A 9,363-nucleotide genomic window follows, 5' to 3' on the forward strand; every position below is an offset into this window, starting at 1 on the left:
TTTTCTGATTTTTCATGGGGGTTGAGCTGCACCTGGTTAAGTGTTTGGGCCTCTGGCCTGATTTTTCCATGCTTTTTAAATAGTAGCAGCTTGACTAGGTATCAATGTTGTGCAGCAACCCAGCCCCAAGCGCATGAGCTGTGTGCCCTTGCCTGTTCATGGAGGAATGGTGGTGGACTTGCACAGTGTGTGGTCTTCGGCTGGGCCTCTGGTAATTTAGCACACTGTGGATCCCTGCATGAGTATGTCAGTACCTTCACAGATGAGAGGCTGTTTCTGCTTTTTACTGAGAAAAGAGCAGTGCTGCTCTGAGCAGGCTCTGTGTGTTCTGTGTGGACACAGGCTTTCGTTTCTTTTGGGGGTGACCTAGGCTTTTGCATCAGCACCTGATGCTGCTTGTGCCTGCTGCTCGGGTCCCCTTTAGATTTGTAAAGAACCCTTCTATAATGACTGGAACTTGTTCAGAACGGCAACTTTGTATTTCATGGTTGAAACCCTTGGATCCTCTCTTCCCCAGAGAAACAGCCAGAATTACAACATTCTTCTTTCCTGATGCCAGATCACATCTAGTGGTCAGGAGTGGTCTTATCAGAATAGAACCCAGGTAAGTTTTTGACAAATAATTATATGTGCAAGCTGAATAAATTTGCCCAAGTTTTTATTTTCCTTCCCTTTCACTTGGGGACATCTTTCATTCCTCAGCCCCTGCTCCTGGGCTTCCTTTCAGGCAGTGTACTTTCTCCCTGGCACTCTTGTGTTGAATTGGGTACCTAGGTTGCAGTTTTGAAGCATAGCCCCTTAGGGTGGTATTGGTGCTCTGTAGCCTCTTGTCACTTGTCCAGGTGACACATATGGGGGTATTTCCATGATTTGAGTTGATGAGTGTAAATGTGAATGAACAATATTAGCTGATTTGTTTGAGTATTAATTTCATTACTGCTATTAATAAAGGAACAAGTTTTGCCATGGTCATTCTAGTTAATGGTGAGAGCCCTTGAGGGGTCACAACATGTTTTTAATCTGAGTTAAGCTTGGAAAAATGACCAAATGTTTTGTGCCTGTATTTTTAAAAAATATTTTTATTTATTTATTTTTTTATTTTTCGGCAGACAAAACATCTTTGCTTGTATGTGGTGCCGAGGATCGAACCCAGGCCGCACGCATGCCAGGCAAGCGCGCTACCACTTGAGCCACATCCCCAGCCCTAAAAAATATTTTTTAGTTATCAATGGGATCTTTTATTTTGTTAATTTATATGCAGTGCTGAGGATTGAACCCAGGGCCTCATACATACCAGGTAAGCACTCTACCGATGAGCTACAACTCCTGCCCCCTCTGACTTATTTTTAAAAGTCATGCTTAACATTTTGAGTCAGACTGTGCTTTAGGGAGCCTTTCACTTGCATTCTAGGAGTCGAAAGACAAATCAAGTAAGGTTGTAGGATAAGTCTTTTTTTATATATATTTATTTTTTAGCTTTAGGTGGATACAATATCTTTATTTTATTTTTATGTGGTGCTGAGAGAATAGAACCCAGTGCCTCATGCGTGCCAGGCGAGTGCACCACTACTTGAGCCATATCCCCAGCCCCTGTAGGATAGGTCTTATTCCCTTCCTTGACAAGGCCTCTGGGATTTGGAGAGTTCAAGAGAGAGTGAGTGGTCAGGCGTGGTCAGTGCCAGAGGGAGACCAGGTCCTGCTGCCACCTGGAGGTTACACCATGCCCAGAGGATAGCAGCTGAGACCACTCAGTGCTGCTCGAGTACCTAGGAGCACTTGGAAAATTACCTCTCCTTTGGAGTCTTGCTGCCTGATCTGCAGAGTGGATGACAGCAAGACATCTCCACAAGCCTGCTGGGACCCTAAAACCTGAGCACTGGATGTCACTGCCCTTGGCTTTTAGGGATCAAGCTGAAAAGTGGTTCAGAGGTTTTCATGGGGCACTCTTTCTCTGATCTTTATCCACTGGCCCTGGGGCAACTCATGCCCCCTGCCAATCTCTTTCCACCTGCATGCACTGCCCCAGATCACAGCCCTGGTAGCCCCATCTCTCCAGGCATCCTCTGTTCCAGGAGGCACAAGAATCTTGACACATGACCCCTACTTTTCTGCAGAGTCCCCTGGCAAAGCCCACTCAAGCCAGAGTTCAGGGTCTGCCTGCATTAGGCTCAGGGGCACTGCCTGACAATCCAGTGAAGAAGTTGTCCTGCTCCACTGCAGCTGCCTGGGCCTGGCGGGAGTGAGACTGCCACAGATGACAAGCCTTGATCCTAGTCAATTTGAAAGGCTGAGTTCTGCTGGAACTGCTGTGGGGAGTGCTCAGAATGCCACCTAAATTGGCCTAGCGCCATCTGATAGAACTTCTTCTGAAGCTTTTAAACTGCTCTAGTGAGTCTGTAATGCACAGTGATGGGAAGGAAAAGCATCCCAGCACTGCCTCTGTTCTTGCTCTGCTCTGCTCTTCACCACTGTGCTGAGATCCTCCCAGTCAGTCGGGAGTTCACACTGGAAGTGTGTCTGGTCTGTCTAACGTGAAGTCACACATTACGTAACAAGGGCAGGTAAAATATGTGACACTACTGGAACAGGATTAGCACCTTAGAGCTGCTACAAACAAAAAAAATGTGTACACAGTTAATGAAAAATTCCTTGAGTTCAAAGAGGCTGTGACCTTATTTTCCTTCCCCATCATGTCATGACACTGCTTCTCATCATCTTACAAGGAAATATATTTTGCCTATAAGTACTACCCAGCGATGTAGTACTACCCGTTGAAGAGACTATCAAAATCCAGAGCTAGAAAAGTGGCCTCAAATTATTTAAGAGAATAGATAAACTAAGTTCACCTACCTATCCACTGTACCTATCAAGGACATAGATGCCGTCACTCATTTCATTTCCTATTTCACATTCTCAATAAATCAACTGTGACTTCAAAGAGTAGATTGAGGTCACATTCTCATGAGGCTTCACAAAGGTGACTCCAGTGTCCCTCAGGCACACTTTTTACTTCACCTATCCTTAAGTTAAAAGAAGCATGGTCCTTCATGTCCCACAACTTCTTGGGATAGGTCTTCAGTTAATCCATTCCTGATTGGTGAGTGATTTTCCTTCTACTCATAGTACACACCTGGAACCATCCTTCCAATCAAGTCCAGGTTCTCATCTTTAAGTGACGGAAGGACATTTTCTTTGATTGCTTTCTAATCACACAAATCACTCCTTCCTCCCAGTTATACCCCTCCCCACACTCAGTTGCATCCATTACACTTTCTGTCCATGATCTTGCAATTCTCAATCATCTTACTCCCAATTTCAGACCTATTCTCTAATTCACTAATTTTAATACCTCCAGTTTAACTCCTCCACCAGGCCTTTCAGACCTCCAACTTTAATTTTATTAATCCTCAAAAACACCATTCCACTGACTATCCCATGAATCCCCAATCACTTTATCCATAAATAAGCCTAGCCTCTGACTTTCACACAAATTACATTCTCCCCTTGCCAAGAAGATGCTTATTTTTCCTGGCAATCAAAACATGCCTTCAGGAGTCACATCAGGTCACATTTTTATAAAAGATTTCCCTTTCTTCCCATTTCATCCTAGATTTGTATTCTGTCAGAACTCCATCTCATACCTATTACTCTCTGTATGTTTAGCTGAAGAACTTATGGGTCAAAGACTAAATACACATTTTAAATCTTTCTAAGTAACTAAATATAAAATTTGAGTGGTTATAAGTTTATCATAGAGGAATATATATTTTAGTCATTAAGTGCAGGTAGGTTTATCACATAATATTTCATATTGTCCATCTTCTCAAAACCTCACAATCATTTCTATGTTAATTTCCATCTAAAGTATTTCTCTAGACAAAGAGCATTATTGTAACAATAAGAATAGCTGGCACTACTGAGACATACAGAAAGGAAAGAAAGAGTTGACTTGCAGAAGTAGATTTAAATGACAACTTACATTTGGAATATAGGGTCTATCTCCAGAGTAGAGGACACATTTTTTCCTGACCAGGATAATAAACATACTGTCTCTCTGAAGGGTAACAATTAAACTGCTTTGCTAGTAGCCCCTTAAGTTTAGGGAGTTTTCTAAACTCCAAGTTTCTCAGTTGTGACACAAATCCACTGTGTACAAATATCTACAGAGTCACTCAGCACTGCCTGAATCATGGATCTCATAACAGGGGAACTGATGACAACTTGAAGCTCATACTGTTATGCCCTGAGTCCTAAGTATTTTTTCTCTGATCCAGGAGATTCCTGTCTTTCACCAGCATCTATGTTAACTGTGGCAACCTCTCTAAACTGTGACACTTGTAGTTCCTGACAACTTCTGGATGTTCAGTAAAAGTTAGTCTTTTTAATTAGGAGATTCTAGTTTACAAAATAAAACAGAAGCTCCCACATCAATTCTATACATCTATCACACAATGACATGAACATCAAAAATAATAACTCAAAAGTTCAAGGACTTCATGATCTAATGAAGCCAAGCCAAGCTAAGACAAGAGAAATCGGAGCAGTGGTTGCCTTTTAGAGAGGACTTGGGTAAGAAAGGAATGGAAATGCAGAGTTTCCTGGGATGTGGGAAAATTTTTTTAATCTTCACTAGTGTCCTGGTTACAATGATGCCCACAATTGTCAAAATACATCAAGCTGTAAAGTTCATAACTATCTATTTCAATATATGTAAATCATATCTTCATAAGAAAGCATTAAAATTCTAAACATCTAAATACTGAACATGCTGCATCTCCTTTTAGTTTCAGATCAAAATGATTCACAGAAACAAATTATGGATCACTTTCACATAATGCTATTGAATATATTCTGGAGTAAGAACCCTTGGACATATACCCAGATCCTTCAATTACTGGCTGGAGGGTCTCAAGAAACGTCCTTAACTTTTTCACATTTGGGTTTCATAAGCTTTAACAGAAATATAATAGAAATTCCTACCTGTGGTTTTGAGGGCTAAATCAGGTAAGTTAGTAGAGTGCCTAGCACACAGAAAACATTCTCTAAAAATTAATTATGATTATTACTTACTTAGAGCATACGTATAATTACATAGGCTTCAAAACAATTAGAACACTTTTGTTAATGCAAAAGAACAATATTCTTTTAAAAATCTAGAAAGTTAAATGTGCACTCATGGACCAGTTATCTATCTGGCACATGTACTCTGCCTCATCATATGATGCACTCCACCATGTTACAATGTAGCAAGAAGCCCCTCACCAGATACCAAGCAAATGCCAGCACCACGTTCTTGGACTTACCAGCCTTCAGAATAAGGAACTAAATCAACCTTTAGTCATTATTAATTACCTGGTCTCAGGTATTGTTATAGCAACAGAAAACAGACTATGATACCTTACATAAAATCTGTTACTGTATCTATAATACATTTCTCATATTTAATATCATTCCACAACAATATTTCCTATATCACTATATATGTATACATGTATAAAAGCTTCACATGGAATCTCATAAAATTGTATAATTTATATGCTTTTATGTATCAGATAAATAAATATTTTAAAGTATTAGCTCTATTTCATATCTGTTATTATATGTCTGCGATATAAGAAATTTTATTTCCTTAATTGCCATTAGTGGGATAATATTTTTAATATAACAGAAAAAAATAATTAAGTTAATAAAAAATATAAATTCCCAGTAAACAAATAATTTAAGAGCATGGAGAATATTCAAGTATACTGGGTTCATGATTTTAATCTGCCTCTCAAAAAAAAAAAAGTTGAAGCAGAATAATAGTGACTACTGAGGGTTTAATTTCTTTGCTTAACAATTACAACACCTGTTGCACAATAGTAATATAACTTAAGAAAATGAGTTGCAGATTTTAAGTGATTGTTTCAAAAAATATTATAATTAAGGGGTATTGTTTTTATTTTAGTATTTAAGCCCTCTTTTTTCACCTTTCTTGTGTATTAGAGTACAAAAACAGTACACCATTTGCTGCACATAGGAAGTGGAAAGAATAGAGACAAAAATCCCTCTCAAGCTATGCTAAGAGAGTATTACCAAAAATGTTACACATGCTTCAGTGAGCCACTCTGTGCAGACAGATGTTGGGGCCGGGTGGGGAGGCATTTTAATTACAACTAAATTAATTGATACCTAAAAAAGCAAAAAGCGATGCATACACTCACATATGTAAATTCAATGAAGTTCACACTTCCTTTTCTTCTTGCCAGTTCTAAATACTTAATCTGAGAACTTAGCTTGTAATGCACTGCTTGACTCCTCAAACAGAAGAAACTATTTTGTACAAAACCACCTGCTATTTAGAAAAGAATTGTAAGGAATCACTAAAAATAGTTGTGAGTTATCTTTATTGTAAATCATTATCTCCATTCCTAATAATTTTCAGATTTGAAGTCAAGACAAATGAATTCTTTATCTCCGGCAACTCTCCTAAAACTGATGACTTGTTTTTTAACCTAGAAATGTGTCAAAGTTTCTGACTTGCCATTAAGTTTCCTAGGTTCCTCAGTATAAAGTCAGGAGAGGATTTACTATGTTTCAAGGAGGGGGGATGCATTACTGACAAATGGCTAGCTTAAGGCTTTGCAGAAAACAAATCATGATATAGTTCTCTGCCCAAAGCCATGGCTTCTGCCAAACTTTTCTGTCCTTGACACAAACTCCAGGCATCTGAGCCTAAGGTGGCCCAGCACCACCACCTTCTAAAGCGGCTTCAAAAGGAGGAAGAGAAACACATGGTGTAGTGTTTGGAAGAGCAGGGCACGCTAAAGTTTGCAGATGAGTGTTTTTAAAACTTGGAAAGGATGAAATGATGGGGGGCGGTGACTAAAGGATAAATGGAGGAATATACTAAGTTGACTGATGGAAAAATGCCATATAATTAATATACTATTTCTCACTAAATGAATACAGAATTAATTATAATTTCAATAAAGAGAGTGATATTATAATTTCGAGAGAGAGAGAGAGAGAGAGAAATGAAAATATGTCCTCTAGGTGCTGTCCCCTCAAGAACAAAACGAACCACAAGGAGGATCCCAGTGACCATCTTAAGAGCCAGGATTGCAAAATAGAAAAGAACTATGCATTCAACTTTTGCAGAAAAGAAAAGCAGAGGACAAGCGCGGAGGAGGCTCAGCCGCCACAGGACATTTGGCTGGGCTCTGCCACCTAAGAGTCAACCTTCCGCTCTGGCTGTGGGCCTGCTGCTCTGAGCCTGGGGCGGCGGCAGCAAGGGCGAGAAGCCTAGAGCCTGCAGCACAGACTCCAGCAGCGGCCACCACGGCAGCGGCGAAGACAAGCATGGCTTCCTCAGCAGCGGGCGCGCAGTGCATGAAGGCAAGCAGGAGGACTCTGGGCAGCAGCCGGCCAGGCCGCCTCCATAAACCGGTGCCCCATTCACGGAGGCCCCGGCTGACTCTGAAATGTGTGGAAGTTTGTGACACACGCTTCCGCCTTGGCCTTGGTGCTGTTGCGTACCCTGGATGTGATGTGGCTCTGTGAGGAATAGGAAAAGATGTAAGAAAAACAATAGATGGTTTAAAAAAAAGTGATGGAAAATTTTGATTCCAGAGTTAAATTCACAAAAGATTTGCAGAAAATGAGTGATGCTGCAGGTGATATTGTTGAAATTAAAAGTGACTTTGAATTTAAAGCCAAACAACGAATTTCTCAAAAACCCAATTCCAAACAAAATCTTCAAATATTTTTGAAGCAAATTTTGCAAATGAAGTAAAATCTGAGGATTTGCTTGCTGATAAGAAACTGTGGGCTCGACTTGAAGAACTAGAGAGATAAGAAGAATTGCTGGGTGAACTTGATAGTAAGCCGGATACTGTGACTGCAAGTGGAGAAGACCCAGCCTCTTCTAAAGTGGAGAAGGAAGATCAAAACACAAATGTGAATGTGATACATCAAGAAACAAACTCCCTTACCCCCAGCAGTTATCATTAGGATGTTACACATTCAGAACAATTCAATGGACAATTGACTAGTCAGTTGAACTCTTCAGTAAATGGTTCAAGTTTTTGTCAGAGTAATGAAGAAGATGATGAAGACAACAGTCATGATGGTGATAATGAAAACGACCATAATGCTTTAAGGATTGGAGATAATTCTGTACCAAAAATATATTTTCCTCATATGGTTGAACCTAAGAGGATTCGAATAAATACTGGAAAAAAATACCACTTTAAATTCAGTGAAAAGAAAGAAGTCAAATGTAAAGGAAAGAACAACTCTGGAAGAGTGGTCATTCTTCTCAAGAGCTTCCTACAATCAGAACTCCTGCTGACATTTACAGAGTCTTTGTTGATGTTGTGAATGGAGAATATGTTCCTATTCTGAAGTCTCAAAGCAGAGAAAATAGTGTTTTTAGTGATATCAATGAAAGTAGTGATGCTGAATTTGACGATAAGAGGAATTTTTGAAGAGTATTAGCTGTGAAGAAGCCAATTGCAGTGACACCAGTGAAAGCATTTTAGAAGAATAACCACAAGAAAATCATCAGAATAAACTTTTCCCATTATCAGGAGCACCTGAGACTTTTTCTGGAACTGTAATAGAAAAAGAATTTTTATCCTCTTTAACACCACACCCAGTCATTGCTCATCCTGTACTAACCATTCTGGAACAAAAAGAAATTCTGTCAGAAGTATCAGAATAAACTGCCAAAAGGGTTTCAAAGTTCAAAGCTGCCATATTTCAACAGAAAAACTAGGAAATGGGAGTTTACACCCTAAAACCTAGTTGTGAATTTTTAAAATGTATAAGCAAAATATGTTACATGTACTTTGAAATAAGGTGTTTTGAATTAGTTTGGTAGCAAGTTCTCATATTCTTATCAGTGATATTACAAAAACCAAAGTAAATGTTGGAATATGGTAATATTCAGCTTGTTTTGTGAATTCTCTTACTACTAAGTTGGCCTTATAATTTTGAATTATTTTTCAAAGAACACAGTTTGTACACATTGCTTTTGTGTTTTAAACTAAATACAAGCAGTTTTGCACCAGCTGTGATATTGTGTGTGCCATATGGACCATTTAAAAGAATCTTTTAAGATATCAAATAGATTCAACAATTATATTACTTGCTTTTACATTTTAAAGGCACTTTAAAAACATCTACTTCCCTCATAGGTTTCCTAAGCTAGGTGGCATTTTGAAAGAAAGAAAGAAAAACAAACAAACAAATACACAAAAACCTCTTTCTTTGAATGTCATACTGTAATATTTCAGACAGAAAGCTACACCTACCCAGATCTGGATCATGCTTGACTCCAGGGGAATGATGAAAACTGGGGGTTAGTTGTGGCCTACATGA

At 39.2% G+C, this 9,363-nt stretch overlaps 1 pseudogene; it reads left to right on the forward strand.

The window, feature by feature from the left end:
• The first annotated feature begins 7,557 nt into the window (after positions 1-7,557).
• LOC143639860 (unconventional prefoldin RPB5 interactor pseudogene) lies at positions 7,558-8,758 on the forward strand (annotated as a pseudogene).
• The last annotated feature ends 605 nt before the right edge of the window (positions 8,759-9,363 follow it).

The sequence above is a fragment of the Callospermophilus lateralis genome, assembly GCF_048772815.1.
Source record: "Callospermophilus lateralis isolate mCalLat2 chromosome 10 unlocalized genomic scaffold, mCalLat2.hap1 SUPER_10_unloc_1, whole genome shotgun sequence".
NCBI classification, from domain to species: domain Eukaryota; kingdom Metazoa; phylum Chordata; class Mammalia; order Rodentia; family Sciuridae; genus Callospermophilus; species Callospermophilus lateralis.